The following is a 16551-nucleotide window of genomic DNA, read 5'->3' on the forward strand; positions in this document are numbered from 1 at the left end:
TGTTTCACTCCAGGATCAATATGTCTGACAAAAACCAGGCTTCCCTAAAAGCTCATTAATTCACATCCGACTAATTCAGGATTTGTGATGATTTTGGCAGGGACCATGCTGAAGTTTTACCTCTTATACTGCTGCTTACAAAGGCTTAGCTTGGCCGATTAATTAGGGAGAACAGAATTGCCAGAGAAGTATTTACAGAACACCAGTTTGCACAGAGATACAGCTGTTTGTAGCCTCCAGACTGTTCAGCTCTTACCAGGTAACCTGATTTGACAATTATTTTTTATTAGCACTCTGGATATAGAAACTGAAAAGTGTACTGCCTCAAAAAGTGTCCGCAGATGCACCATGTTAGCCCCTTGTGACCTGTGCCTTCAGTACCTTACGCCCATCGCTTGTTTTACCTCTTATTTGCAGCTGCAGCTGAGGTGGATGTTTCCATGTGGGGTCAGAGTCATCTCTAGAGACAACATCCAATCCCCAACAAGGAATGTGAGCATCTCCTTGTTCTTTATCTTAGGACCTCCTCTGAACCCACAGGAAAAATAAGCTAGAAGTGCAGAGGGTTAATCTCTTCAGAGAATAATGTTCTACCAAGGGGAACTGGTGTCAGTATTGGTGAACACCTTGGAAGTTATTTTCCAAGCTTTTCAGAAGTCCATGGCCAATAGCTGTAACTGTGATAATGTGCCCTGTTTTGGCTTTCCCTACTTTCCTCTGTTACCCATTCACTTCAGGGTATTGCTTCCCAAATAAACTATCTGCCCCCAAGAGTCACACGCAGCTTTCAGGGGAACCGAAACCAAGGTACCCACTCCTCCAAACTTTTGTGTGAATGAATGTAGGCATTTCACATGCTCACTCATTTCTTCACCCACTTGTTTTTTGGTAAATGTATTCATTTCTTGTGCTTCTTGGTCTTAGGACCGTCTTTTGGTAGTAATGTCAAGCAAGCAATATCTGTCTTCATTTTTTTCCTTTTCTACCCTTACGGAACTCTTTCTCTTTTCGCTAATGTCTTTTTCTTGGGTTCTCACAGTCCCCTTTACATCCCTGTACCCAGTTTCAATCTGTACCCGCTAATCTCATTTCTCTGCCTCCTCCTTTTCTCCAACATCCACATAAATTATTCCCCCCCAACTTTATTCCCTGTCCAGTGTTCAGTTTCTTAGTAACGTAGCCTCTACTAACTAATGTGGTAGACGGATCCATGTCAAATGACGTGTGTGTTTATGTTACTCTGAGAAGGTAAGAAGTATGTGGTTATCTAAGTTGCCTTCTAAGCAACTGAGCCTCCCCATTATCGCCCAAATAATGTCTACATTGGATATCTATTCCTATCTTCTTGAACCTAAATTGTCTTAGCATTTAGGATATAAACATCATATTTTTTTTCCTCTGAGTTCCTTGGGTCTTCCTGCTTCATCTTTTTGGTCTCCTCTTCTTTCCTTGCTTTAACTTCTTGTTACTCATAATGTGATCTGTGGATCAATAACATCTTTAACACCAGGAAGTCTTTTTTTTTTTTTGAGACAAAGTCTTGCTCTGTTGTCCAGGTTGGAGTGCAATGGCATGATCTCGGCTCACTGCAACCTCTGCCTCCTAGGTTCAAGCAATTTTCCTATCTCAGCCTCCTGAGTAGCTGGGACTATAGGCACCCACCACCAAGCTCAGCTAATTTCTATATTTTTAGTAGAGACAAGATTTCACCATATTGGTCAGGCTGTTCTCAAACTCCTGACCTCAGGTGAGCCACCTGCATCGGCCTCCCAAAATGCTGGGATTACAGGTGTGAGCCACCGTGCCCAGCCAGGAAGTCTTTTTATAAATGTAGAATTTGGGGTCCTACACCACATCTACTGGACCACAGAATTCGCATTTTTAAAAGACCCCCAGGTGATTGATATGCATCTTAAGATTTTAGAAATGTTGCTGCAATTGGTGGCGGTTTCTTAGGTTTCCAGACCTGTTTCTCTTCCTCAATTTCGACATTCTTCTGAGAAGTTTCCCTGTCCTCATAGCTCCACATACTGTCCATGAACTGATGACTGCAAGAACTTCTTCCCAAGGCTGGACGCAGTGGCTCACGCCTGTATTCCCAATGCTTTGGGAGGACGAGGTGGGTGGATCATCTGAGGTCAAGATTTCGAGACCAACCTGGCTAACATGGTGAAACCCTGTGTTTACTAAAAACGCAAAAATTAGTGGGGCATGGTGGCGTGTGCCTGTAATCCCAGCTACTCGGGAGACTGAGGCAAGAGAACTGTTTCAACCTGAGAGGCAGAGGTTGCAGTGAGCCGTGATCGCACCACTGCACTCCAGCCTGGGCCACAGAGCAAGACTCCATCTGAAAAAAAATAGATAACTAAAAATAAAAATAAACTTATTCTCAACTCAGATCTCTATTCCATGCTTATGTTAATTTGTACAACTGGTGAACTGCCCACATGACATTTATATTTGGAAATCTCACAGATGAGCCCAAATCAAGATATGGAAATGTGATTACTTCAGTGAGGCTGTTGCTGGTTGAGTTAGCCTGGATACCTTTCAGAAGCATGTTCACAGGAGTGAAGCTGTTGCTGACAGGCTAGCCTGGATATTGATGTCAATGGAGACCAGTTGAAAACTGATACAGGTAGTTACGGTTGCTATAGTCCAAGAATAATTGGTCATATTCTTTCTTAAATGTGGAGTCTAAGAACTTTTTATTCCCCCAAATTAATAACTCCATCAATAGCTAGTCCCACAAAAAATACTTTGTGGTAGGTACTGTGGTACTTTTCCAGATCCCCTGTTCAGAGTAAACACAACTATTCCCCTAAAGCTGTGGGTATGTATCTGCAGCTGCAGCCTTTATTAGGAATTGTCCTAGGTTGTAGGAAATGTATATTTTCAAAGGTATGTCCCTTCACTGGGGGTAGACTAAGACCAATGATGAGCTGATATGGGGATAGAGGTCCAGCTCCCTTATTTCAATATGAGATAACTCTGAAGGTCTCATTCCAGTTTCAGAGCTCCCATAGAACCAGCTGAGGCCTCAGTAGCAACCATACTGTGGATCAGATTCTCTCTCTATCCAGTACTGCTTTCCTCACTTCCCCACAGATGTATCTCCTGAGAGCATTCCTGTACACAACTCCTGCAGGCAATGCTTTATCTCAGAGCCCATTTCTAGAGTATACAACTTAAGACGCCACTGCTTCTCCATGACTCCACATCTTACTGAATGCATCAATACTATCCTGTTGCCCCAGCCAGACAACAGTGAATGCTTTTTTTTTTTTTTTTTTACTTTTCTCTCCTCTCTTTAGCTCAAATACTAGGATGACAACATTGCATTTATTTCTCCTTTCTATCCTTATGATATTGCCCTAGCTGAAGCTTTCATTCATCTCTTACCTGGATACCTGCAACAGCCTCCTGACTTGTTTTCTCACTGCAACCAAACTAATATTTCTAAATTTAAAAAGGTCATATTATTTACAATTCTTCAGTAACCTCCTATTCCTTCAGCATAAAATCTACATTTCTGAAGGTACTGCATAATACCATTTGGTTCACTCAGCACTGGGCTTACGTGTCCTAGAGGAATCATTTCATTGTGTTGCCACAAGTTATCAAATTGTCTCCATACATAAAAGTGGCCTTTTTGATGCCAAGGATGTATTTTTGTCGCTCAGTATCCTTCTAGCCTTGTTCAAAGTGTGGCCTCTAGTGGGAACCTGAATGAAACTTCCCTGCAGACATCTACTCAATTCTCCTAAGTAAGTCATTTCTCTCATACCACCCATTCTAAATTCAGGGAATGAAATGAGATCACTGTTTGCTTATGTATCTAACCTGTCACTTACCTTTACTTCTTAAGAACAACCATTTAAACTTGAGGGCACGATGATCCATCAGGAATTTGCTGGGGTGGCTGGTCAGCCAGGATTTACAGCACTCGGCTGATGGGATTTTTTTTTATGCACCCTGTAAATTTTAGTTATTGCTACGCTTGTCTGTGGTCAGCATGGACAAGGCTGGCTCCTTTTTGTAATTTCATAAGCACAATAAGGTCATAAATTTCAAGCTGCCTTTTTTGTTCCTGATTTTTTTTTCTTTCCAGTAGCCTATTGCCTGAAGCACAATGGACTTTCAAAGGAAAATGCCAGCATTAATAGACAGCTACTCTAAATGAGCCAGGTAGTGCTGCTTCAAGGTTATTTGAAGGTCATCCCTACCTCGTACTGAAGACCTCAGATTGGAAAAGTATAAGGATTTTCTCTGTGAACAAGTAACCAAACCTTTTCAGAGCTGAAGGATAAGTATGTGGATGAGTATCCAAAAGTTAGTGCCATCCTCATGCCTCTACCAGATGGTGACTAGACTTTGGAAAAATCGTACAAATAGTTTGACATCACAGAAATTTTCTCAGCCTTCCTGGATAATAGTAGCCTTCTTTTATTTCAGTACTGTGTAAATTTATCCCAACAATGTAGTTTATGCTCACCCAAAATATTATTCTCCAAGATTGGAATGGTTTCTATAATAAACTTTATTACAATAGTTGTAGAGTTACAGAAAAATTGAGAAAAACTACAAAAAGTTCTCATATATATGACACCCAGCTTCTCTTGTTATTTAACTTCTTAAATATTGGTATGATACATTTGTTATGCATCATTAGCCAATATTATCTACAGATTCTGATTTATTAATATTTTGTTTGTTGTTTTATTTTTATTGTAGGTGGTGTTTTCTGGTTTTGCTTTGTTTTCTTTCTTTTGTCCATTTTGATGACCTGGGTAGTTTTGAGGAGTACTGGTTGAGTATTTTGTAGAATATCCTCAATTGGGATTTGTCTGATTTTTATCTTTTGTCATATTTGACTGGCTGTTTAGGAGGAAGACCACAAGAATGAAGTGTTGTTCTCATCACATCATATCAAAAGTACATATACAACACATAATCACTATTGATGTTAACACTGATCGCCTGGCTGAGATAGCATTTGTCAAGTTTTTTCAATGAAAAGTTACTCCTTTCTCTTCCTTTCCATACTACATTCTTTGGAAGGGAATCATTATGTGCAACTCACACGTAAGGAGCAGAGAATTATGTTCCATCTCTTTCGTGGCCAAGTATCTGTATAAATTATTTGAAATTCTTCTGCATGGGGCATGTTTCTATTGTTACCCACTTATTTTTTATTCAACAACTTATTTATATCAATATGGACTCCTCTATGTGATACTGTAAGCAGATCTTATACTTTGGGTTATAATTGAATACTACTTATTCTTTATTTTATTACTCAGAATGTTTCAGACATGGCCACTGGGCTCAGTTGGCTCTTTTATTTCTTTAACATACTTCCATTACTGTGGGGCTTTTTGTTTGTTTGAGCACATCTTTACTTTCCAACCCTGCAAGATTCTCCAGGCTTATTTCCTGTCACAGTCTTAGAATCAGTCATTTCTCTAAGTATCCCTGGTTCCTTTTAAAGGAGGATGGTATTAGAAACTTACATTTGAATACTAGATGTGCTTGTTGCCATTGGAATGTTATTTCTTCTAGGACCTCTTTACTAACAGAAGGAGGAAATATATGTGTGTATAATAACCTGTGTATGTACATATATAGATAATTATTCCTATGTGCAACCATCTGTATCTATATTAAGTTAAACATGAGTTTATACTAATATTCCACTGTATGGATATACAACGATTTGTTTTTGTATTCATCTGTTGAAGAAAATTTTGGTTTTATCTAGTTGCAGGAAATTATAAATAAGGCAGCTTTAAGCATTCATATATAGGTTTTTCTGTGAACATATATTTTCCAATCAGATAAGTAATTAACTAAAGGAACAATTCCTGGGTTATAGTAAGATTATGCTTAGTTTTGCTAGAAACTGTTAAATTGTCTTCCAAATGGCTATCCCATTTTTATTCTCACTAGTAGTGATGAGAGTTCTTAATGCCCTATAACCTTGTCAGCAATTACTAATGTCAGTTTTTTGGGTTGTGATCATCCTAATTGGCTTGTAGCAGTATCTCATTGTTATTTTCATTAGAAACTCCTTAATGATAAGTAATGTTGAACATTTTTACTTGTGCCTATTTGCAATTTGTATGTCTTCTTTGGTGAAGTGTACTTTCAGATCTTTTCCTATTTTTAATTGGGTTGTTTTTATGTTGAGTTCTAAAAGTTCTTTGTGTATTTTGGATAGTCTTTTATCAGGTATCTTTTACAAATATTTTCTCCAGTCTGTTACTTGTCTTTCTGTTCTCTTAAGAATGTCTTTCACAGATCAGAAGTGTTTAATTTTAATAAAGTCCAATTTAACATGTTTTTTTCTTTCATGGATCATGCTTTTGATGTTGTATCTAAAAACTCATCACTGAACCCAAGATCATTATTTTTTTCTTCCAGAAGTTGTATAGTTTTCCATTTTAAATTAAATTCTGTGATTTATTTTTGTAATGACTGCTTGAGATACAATTAACACTGCATACAATTTGCCCTTTTAAAGTGTACAATTAAAGGCTGTCAGTATATTGATAGAGCTGTGCAACCACCACCACAATAAATTGTGGAACATCACCATCACCCCAGAAGCAAAATTATCCAATTTTCCCCCACCTACTACTCCTAGCTTTAGGCAATCACTGATGTGTTTTTTGTCTCTGTGGATTTCTCTGTTCTGAATATTTCGAATAAATGGAATCATAGAACATATGTTTTATGAACTGGCTTCTTTCACTTAGCATAATGTTTTCAAGGTTTATCCATGGTGTAAAATGATAAGTGCTTTATTTTTTCATATCTGAATAATGTTCCATTATATGGACATATCACATTTTGTGTATCCATTCATCACTCGATAGGCTTTTGTATTATTTCTCTCTTAGCGATCACTAAAAATGCCGCTATGAGCCTTTGTGTATAAATTTTTGAGTGAAAATATGTCTTCATTTCTCTTAGTTACATACCTAAAAGTATAATTGTTGGTTTTTATAGTAACTTTATATTTAAGTTTTGAGAAAGTTCAAGATTGTTTTCCAAAGTTGCTTCACCATTTTACAGTTCCACCAGATGGTTCTGATTTCTCCACATCCTTGCCAACATTTATTAGGAGGCTTTTTTAGTATGGCCATCCTAGTAAGTTTGAAGTGGGTTTCAAACGATGTCTCACTGTGGTTTTAATTTGCATTTCTATGATTACTAATGATACTGAGCATCTTTTCATGTGTCTACTGGCCATTTGTACATATTTTTGGAGAAATGTTTTTCCTTAATTTTTATTTCCATTAATTGTCTATTATCGAGTTACAAGTATTCTTTATAAATTCTAAATATAAACCCCATATTAGGTATATAATTTAAGAATTCCTCCATTTTATCTGTTATGTTTTTACTTTCTTTGTATTTCTTTTTGAAAAACAAGAGTTTTTAAATGTGATGAAATCCAATTTGTCTACTCTTTTTCCTTTCTTGCTTGTGCTTTGGACTTTATATATGAAAAGTTATTGCCATATGCAAGGCCATAGAAAGATTGCATCTGTGTTTTTTTCCTAAGAGTTGTATAGGGTTAACTCCTTGGTCTTGGATTCATTTTGTATTAATTTTTGTGTAGGTGTAAAGTAGGGGTCCATCTTTATTTTTTGCATGTATATATCTAGGTGTTTTATAATTATTTGTTGAAAAGACTAGTTTCCCCATTAAATGGTCTTGGCATCCTTGCTAAAAGCCAGTTAGCCATAGATATATGGGTTTATCTCTGAACTCTCAATTCAACTGATCTATATGCCTAGCCATATGCCAATACCACACTGTCTTAATTATTTTTGTTATCTGGTAAATTTTGAAATTGGAAATTTTAAGGCTTTTGAATTTATTCTTAAGATTACTTTTGCTATTCTGGGTTCCTTCTGTTCCTATATAAATTGTAGTATATGAGCCATTTTGAGTTAATGTGAAAGGTGTAAAGTGTTTATGTTCATTTTTATAAAAGAATGTCCAATTTTCCCAGCATCATTTGTTGAAAGGTTATCTTTTCTTGATTTAAGTGCCTTGCTCTTTTGTCAAAGGTCAGCTCAGTATATTTGTGAATTTGTAGGTCCTTTGTTCTTTTGTATTGCTATGTCTGTTCTTTTGCCCTTATCTCAATAAAAGTATTAATTACGGTAACTTTATATTGCTTGAAATAAAAATAAATAGTGGGAGTCTTCAACTTTGTTTCTCTTCTTCAGTATTGTGTTGGCTATTATTAGAATTTTACTTTTTCATATAAACTTTAGAATCAGTTTACTGATAAATACACAATAACTTTTGATTGGCTATGTATAGAATCTATAGATCACATTAGAAGAGACTGAAATCTTAACCATCTGGAATCTTCTAATTCATGAACACGGAATATCTCTTCTTTGGCTTCTTTCATTATAGTTTTTTTTGTTTGTTTTTTTCTGAATATATATCTTCTACATATTTTGTTAGATTTGTACCTACATATCTTGTTAGATTTTTTTTCTTTCTTTTTTTTTTTGGAGGGGGGACAGTCTCACCCAGGCTGGAGTACAGTGGCACAATCTCAGCTCACTGCAATCTCCACCTCCCGGTTCACACCATTCTCCTGCCTGAGCCTCCCGAGTAGCTGGATTACACGCGCCCACCACCACGCCTGGCTAATTTTTTGTGTTTTTAGTAGAGATGGGGTTTCACCATGTTAGCCAAGATAGTCTCAATCGCCTGAACTCATGATCTGCTCACATCAGCCTCCCAAAGTGCTGGGATTACAGACGTGAGCCACCGTACCTGGCCCATATTTTGTTAGATTTATACCTAAGTCTTTTGAAGTTATTCTGAAGGTATTTTTAAAATTTTTAAATTGTAATAGTTTATTGATGTAATGTAGTAAAGCAATTGACTTTACTATATTAGCCCTGTAAATGCAAGCTTGCAAACAAATACAGTTTTTCTTCTTTCTCATTTTATATATCTTACATTTCCTTTTCTTGTCATATTGCACTAGCTAGAAATTTCAGTACAATGCTGAATAGAAACTATAATATAGGAAATCTCTGCCTTGTTCCCAATATTATAAAAAAGCATCCAGTTTCTCAAAATTAAGTATCATGTTAATTGTAGATATTTTGCAGCATTTTTTAATCAAGTTGAGAAAGTTCACTTCTGTTCCTAATTTGCTGCATGGGCAGTGTATCTACCTGGTAAAGGAGTACATCCAATTCCTTCGTCCTCTCTCTTAAAATATTGCTGTTATTCATTTCACTTATCCATAGTTACAATTACCCAATATATAGTTGCTATTATTATTTTGAACAAATAGATACCAGTCTGACCAATTAAGAATAAGAAGTAAAAATATTTATTTTACCTTCATTGATTTCTTCTCTAACACTTTTTTTCTTTATGTAGATTCAAAATTCTGTTATCATTTGCCTTCTCTCTGAAGAACTTCTTTAAATATGTCTTGCATACATCTTGCAAAGGAGATCTATTTTGACAAATTCTCCCAATATTTATTTGTCTGAGAAAACTTTATTCCTTCTGCACTTTTGAAGAGTAATTTCACTGGGTACAATAGACCCTCACTCAAATCTATCAAAGTTTTTTTTTTTTTTTTAACTGAGTACCAGAGACTTTAAGATCTCATAGTAAATGTATTTTCTTTTATGAATCTTGGGTACAAAATTGCTTTGGATATTTTTGTAACTATTCAGCTGACAAATATTGTGCTTACAAAACATTTATTAAGTGAATAAATGTCTTTAATCACTACACAATGTATAAAATCAAATACAAAGTGAAGGAGAAAACTTTTGGTTATGTATATTAACTGCTGGTCAGTAACCAAAAGATGATTTTGAAATCCAAAAGAGAGATTGATCATTATTATTATTTTTTTGAAAATGTTGCCATTTCAAAGAAAATATGCAGAATTGCAGGATTGGAAATGAGAACTAAGATGGTTTCATTAGTTCTAATGAAGCCAAGATAATTTTCTATCTCTGAGTTAAACAACAGTAAGAATGGGGATATTTTTCTATCTCTATGTTAAATACTACTAAAAACAAGCAAAATAACATAGCTACTTGCTCCAGAAAATTATTCTTCCAGGAAGACAGCAAACAACTGAATTCACTTAAATATTATGACCACTATGTTGTTTACCAAGTCTTTTTTCAAGAGCCTTACCAGTTTTGCTCAGTAATCCAAAGCTATTGTGTCATAAACTCTGCCCAGTCACAAACAGTTCCTCACGTTCCCACTTTAAGTCCACCAGTCCTAGTCCTAAAACCCTCTACAGATCCTCTCTACTTCTCCCTATTGAGACATCACCAAGACCTATGAAGGTGGTGATATAGTTTGGATGTTGGCCCTCTCTAAATCTCACGTTGAAATGTGATCCTTAATGTTGGAGGTGGGTCCTGGTGGGAGGTGTTTTGGTCGTGGGGCCAGATCCTTTATGAATGGCTTGATGCCTTCTTTATGGTAATGAATGAGTTCTTGCTTTATTAGTTCCCTAAAGAGCTGGTTGTTTAAAAGAGCCTGGCATCTCTCTCTTGCTCCCTCTCTCACCATGTGACATGCCTGCTCCCCCTTCACCTTCCACCATGAGTAGAAGCTTCCTGACGTCCTAACCAGAAGCACCTGCTAGTGCCAAGATTCTTGTACAGCCTGTGGAACCATGAAATAAACCTCTCTTCTTTATAAGTTACCCAGTCTCAGATATTCCTTTATAGCAACACAAAACACAGGTGGCATTCTACTTCACTGAAATAAATCTAACAATCTTAGCTTTGCTCGAATAGTAGGTACATTTAAAGATCTTTTGGGCAATTGATAATTGACAAAATAAGCTGAAAAAGGAACTGAATGTAGCACTTTTTAAGGCCTGTAGTATAGTTTACATTGTAGAATCTAGTATTGCTCTTGGATTTTTTTTAAAACGTATGCCTAAATCCTCTCTAGTAGCAGGAAACTCACTATATTTATTGTCCTTGTTTTCTTCTAGGACAAATTCGTCAAAAATTTCTCCCTTATTTGGCTAATTTCCATCTCCTTTTTACATTAACCACTAGAAAGCTCATGAACCCTCTTGCATCATCTGTGATGATTTATGGCTTTTATGTGCACATTCCAGTAACACAAATGCAATAATAATTCTCTTGAGAAGCTTAAAGAGGAAGGTAACTTATGACTGTTCTAACATATTTTTAAAATGTAGATGGCTCCTTAAAGACCTCAAATGGACAACAAAATATTTTAACAAAATCTGAGGAGATATCTGCTAGTGGGATTTATTATCAAAGATCTAATTTCCAGTGACAGCCATTCTAAAATATTATTTGTGATCATTGTAAATTAAGTAAGCAAGCCGAAATTAGAAACTAGAAAAAGCTTCCCTACATCTCTACTTACTTTTTTTTTTTTTGTCACCACTTCTTAAATCCACTGAGCATAGACAGCTTGGGAAATTATTTTCATGTCAAGGTATAATTGCATTATAAACTGATATATAAATCATTTTCTTAAGCTAGGTAAATTATGCTATGCCACTGATCAATAGCGTCTGCATTTCTTCCTCTTTTTCATCGTGTTAATGTAATCATACCATTTTGTGACTACGTTTCTAAGCCCACATATACTGTTTTAAAAGCTCAAGATCTGTTGGGACAATCTGGACTTGGTCATGATCTGGCTTCTCTGGGTCATTGTCAGACAGCTGGTCAAGGTGAGCCTGAACAGAAGAAAATCTGTGCAGGGACACACAAAATGACCATTTAACTGCCCACATATGCCAGCAAAGATGCGGATTTGAATGACCTGCCCAGTTCCTTAATGTGCCTTTCCCCACTGGCCACATCTGAAAGCCCTTGATGTATCCACTTACAGGCTTGTGGGACAAGACACTATTCAAAGGAATGGGAGAAGCACTGATCCAGAGGTTCCAACACTGTGATCTGCAACGAACTGGGCTTCAGTGATCAACAGTGAGTACTTCTGACACAACAAAACTTAATTCAACCAATGAAGTGCTATATTTTTGTTTTCTTGTTTTACATAGTAATAGTTATGCAGATTTTATTTGAATAAGAAAAAGTGCTTCTGATGAAACATTTGAAAACTAGTTATCTATTTCCATACTATAGGGACTTGTATCCAATTCAATTTAAGCTTTTTTTCTATCCAAATTCATGGACCCCTTCAAGTCTATGTGCAGACCTGGATGGTGCACAAATCCCAGTCTAAGAACTCCATCTTATGACCACAGATGGCTCTGTTAACTGCCAACTGTCTTCCTTGACACATATTACCTGCCTTATACATCTACATATTGCTTTATTATGTGCCTTTGGGCACCTTCTCCCAAGAACTCATCTGCCTAGCAGGTGACTTTCACAGCCTGGCCCCCACAGTCCTACCCCAGTGGCTCTTCATCACCTATGGAGTCAGTATCACATCTTCAGCAGGTCTTCCCTGGCTGCCTTTTCCACAATAGCAACTACATTTACCCCCGATATGGTTTGGCTCTGAGTTCCCATCCAAATCTCATCTCAAATTGTAATCTCCACATGTCAGGTGAGGGACCTGGTGGGAGGTAATTGGATCTTGGGAGTGGTTTCCTCTTATTGTTCTCATGATAGTGAGAGTTCTCCTGAGATCTGATGATTTAAAGTGTTTGGCAGTTCTGTCATGCATTTTCTCTCTTTTGCTGCCATGGTCATGTAAGATGTACCTTGTTTCCCCATCACCTTCTGCCATAATTGTAAGTTTCCTGGGGCCTCCCCAGCCATGTAGATCTGTAATTCAATTAAATCTCTTTCCTTTATAAATTACCCAGTCTCAAGTAGTTCTTTATAGCAATGTAAAAATTGACTAATACATCCCCTCAGTCTCTTTCATTCTGCCCAGCTTTATTTATCTTTGCAATTACATGGAACTATCTACAATGTATATTAAATAATGTACTTATTTATTGTCACTTTCTTTCACTAAAATATAAACTCCATCCATTCAAGGACTTTGTTCCACTTTCTCCTAAATCACCAGTGCCAGGCAACTCAATAAATTAATTATACTTAAAAAAAGAAAAAAATGAAACAAAACTGTGGTTCTACTCTGCAACTTCCTGGATTTTTTTTGTTCTTTCTCTCATTAGCTGCATTAAGCATTGTTCAGGTTCTGTGTCATGGCCAGGTCCTTTTCACATAAGCCCCATTACAAACTTAGTAGGAAGATCAAAAGATCAGCCTCATTCTTTCTTAGGAAGGACATTCAATCTTATACCCTTCTTGCTTTTGATCCATGGGTGGCTGACTTCTTTCCAATAAGATGCCCATTCACCTTACACAAAGAGAGGGATGGGAACTATTGCCTATTACCTTGTATAAGGAATGTCTGGTTCTGCCAACTGCCTTAGTCCCCTATAGCTACCCCTCAAGAAAAACAAAAAACATATGTCTGAAATGCTAAGAAGTCCTAAGACTCTACACATCCCAGTGAGATTGCATTGTAGTCCAATTACCAAAAGTAATTTAAAAATGTTTCTATCCTTACTCAAGTGCCAAGTCAATACCCACATTAAACCTGTGTTTCTTCTTTTAAAAACACACACATAACACTTTCCTCTCTTCTCTAGTTCTTAAATAACACATTGCTGTACCAGAACGTCACTAAACCCTTCATCCACAAATCTATCACTAAAACTGTCATGAATACCCAAACTTCATAGGCCCTTCTCTGTCTTCCACTCCCTGGACCTCACTAACCTCACCTCCCTGGCAGAAGTTGCCAGCCTGACTTTTGCCTTTATCAGTCTATCTATCTATCTATCTATCTATCTATCTATCTATCTATCTATCCATCCATCCATCCATCCATCTATCATCATCTATCTATTGATCCATCTATTATCTAATCATCTATCTCCATATCTGTGATTTAGTTATACCTCACTCCAGAACTTAGTAGCTTAAAACAATCATTTTTTAGTCCAACATATCTCTTCCAAGACATTTATTTACTACAAAGGGAATTATAATCTCTTTAAAATGGAACAATCAGGAAGAAATCACCTTAGCCTCCTGTTTAAGGTGATTAGCACTAGCAAAAGGCCAACTTAGCATGATGAACTTGTAGATATGATGCACTGAGAAGGACCCCACATCATTCCTAAAATGCAAAACCTCAGTCAAACCCAAATTGAGAAATGTTTCATGAATAACTGTTCAGTACTCTTCAAAAGTGTCAAAATCATGAAAAACAAGGAAAGACTTAGGAGCTAGCATAGAGTGGAAAAGACTAAAGGGATCAAAACTAAACGCAGTGAATCCTGGACTGGATCTTGAAACATGAATGAAAATAGACACTAGTAAAGAACTGGTGAAATTTGGATATGGTCTTCAGTTAATAGCAACATGCCAATATTAATTTCCTGGTTCTGATCTTTGTACTATTGTTCTATGTCATGATAATATTAGCAGAAGCTCAGATAGAGATTTATGAAAACTTTCTATATTACTTTAACAAGTTTTATGTAAGTCTAAAGTATATCAAAACAAAAAGTTGAAGAAAAACACACAAGGATTTATTATTTCTCACACTTCTACAGATTCTCTTGGTGATTCTTTTGTGTCTCTTCTGGACTCACATAGCCAGGAGCATTTACCCTGTAGGTTGCCTGAGTGTTGGCTTGGCTGGGACATGAGGAAACTGGGAATCTCTCTCTATGTGGTCTTTTATCCTGGGCTGCTTTGCATTATGTCAGGAAATGATTCCAGGAGGGCAAAACCATAAGCTGTAGGCCTCCAACTGCCTTCCCTTGACAGTTGTACCACATCACTTCTACATTATTCTGTCAGTCAAAATGGGTTTTGAGTCCAGAGCAGATTAAAGGGGTAGGAAAATAGACTTTACCTCTTGATGGGAGTAGTGGCAGAGTCACATCACAAAAGGTTGCAGACACAGGTGGGTGTCTATGTCTCTTCAGGCTACTACAACAAAATACCATAGAAACTATTGGCTTATAAATAACAACCACTAATTTCTCACAGTACTGGAGGCTGGAAGTCCAAGATCAAGGTGCCCGCAGATTCAGTGTCTCACGAGGGCCCATTCCTCATAGACAGTATCTTCTCAATTTATCTGCACATGGTGGAAAGGGCCAATTAGCTCTCTGCAGTCTTTTTTATAAGGGCACTAATCTCATTGAAGGCTTTGCCCATCAAATCTAATTACCTCCCAATGTTGCCCCTATTATATTAATAACACTGATATCAGGCTTCAGATTTCAATATATGAATTTTGAGGAAACACAAACATTTAGGTCATGGCAAGAGTCATAATCTATTGAGGTCGTTACTGTAAAAGTCTATAATGAGTCACACTGAGCAGCACCAGGATACTCAAGAGACTGAAGGCGGCGACTGGATGCCTCCTCCCCAACCATAGTCACCTGTGTTGCTGCAGCCCCTGGAGAGCGTGGGCCTCCTCTCACCCTGAATCACCCTTTATCATGAAAAAATTCTCATGGAACAAAAAATAATTCCACTCATACGTCTCCTTGTAGAAAGTGTTATATGTCTATGTATGTGAGTATGTGTGGAGATTTACTTTGTGTTTTTAGGTTAATTTTACTTTGTAGTAGCAAACCTGATTTTCCCATCATTAGTTTAAATTTTATTTCCCAAAGCTTAATTCTGTGTTGATTGCAACACAGATGGTTTCTGGGTATGTGTAACACGAACAGCAGGGGTGGGGAGGGCAGTGGTAAGTTCACTGCTTCACAATAGTATTCACCATAGATAATTCAAAGAGTAGATCACCAAGACATTTATAAATTGAAGTGGCCCCTGAATTCCTGTTTTTCCTAGGATTTTACTGTGTTACAAACAAAAAATTTTGCTTACTGTCAAATTAAATTCAGGATAAAATCAACGAGAAAACAGAAATCAATAGTTTTCTATAAAGCATGGAGAAAATCAATAGAAATTGGAAAAAGTTATTATCTGTGTTCAGATGAATCAGAGTTGAGATGAGATTCTGCTATTAGTTAATTGACAAGGGCAAACGAATGTGTCTCGCAGATGGGATTGTTATTTATTATTTGATACTCGAAGGGGTATTACATTCAGAGCTTCCACTTACAGGACCCAATAGAAAGTAGCACCTGTACACACTCGTTTTAATTGAATTTGGTGTTCAAATAGAAAATAAAAGTGAGTTCTATCAAAAGACACGAACTCTTAGTCTATTGAGCCCCCAAAATAAGGCTAATGCCCTTTTCACTGTTTACCATGTGTTTTGATGCTATGTAAAACCAGGCAATATTATTTCTTATCTATGCAAATGGAATAGTAGTTTCCACTTTTGTCTAGGTCTCCTCAAGACTTAATCTGTCGGGAATTTTATGTACCCATGGTCGGCTTCATCTGTCTTCCAGACAGAGTGATAAAAAGTGGAATCACAGCTAATGGAGTCCCATGCAGGTTTGTGCTCTTAATTACTTTCGAAACTTTGAAATCGGGATAACCT

The sequence above is a fragment of the Theropithecus gelada genome, chromosome 10 (genome assembly GCF_003255815.1).
Source record: "Theropithecus gelada isolate Dixy chromosome 10, Tgel_1.0, whole genome shotgun sequence".
In the NCBI taxonomy this organism is placed as follows: Eukaryota; Metazoa; Chordata; class Mammalia; order Primates; family Cercopithecidae; genus Theropithecus; species Theropithecus gelada.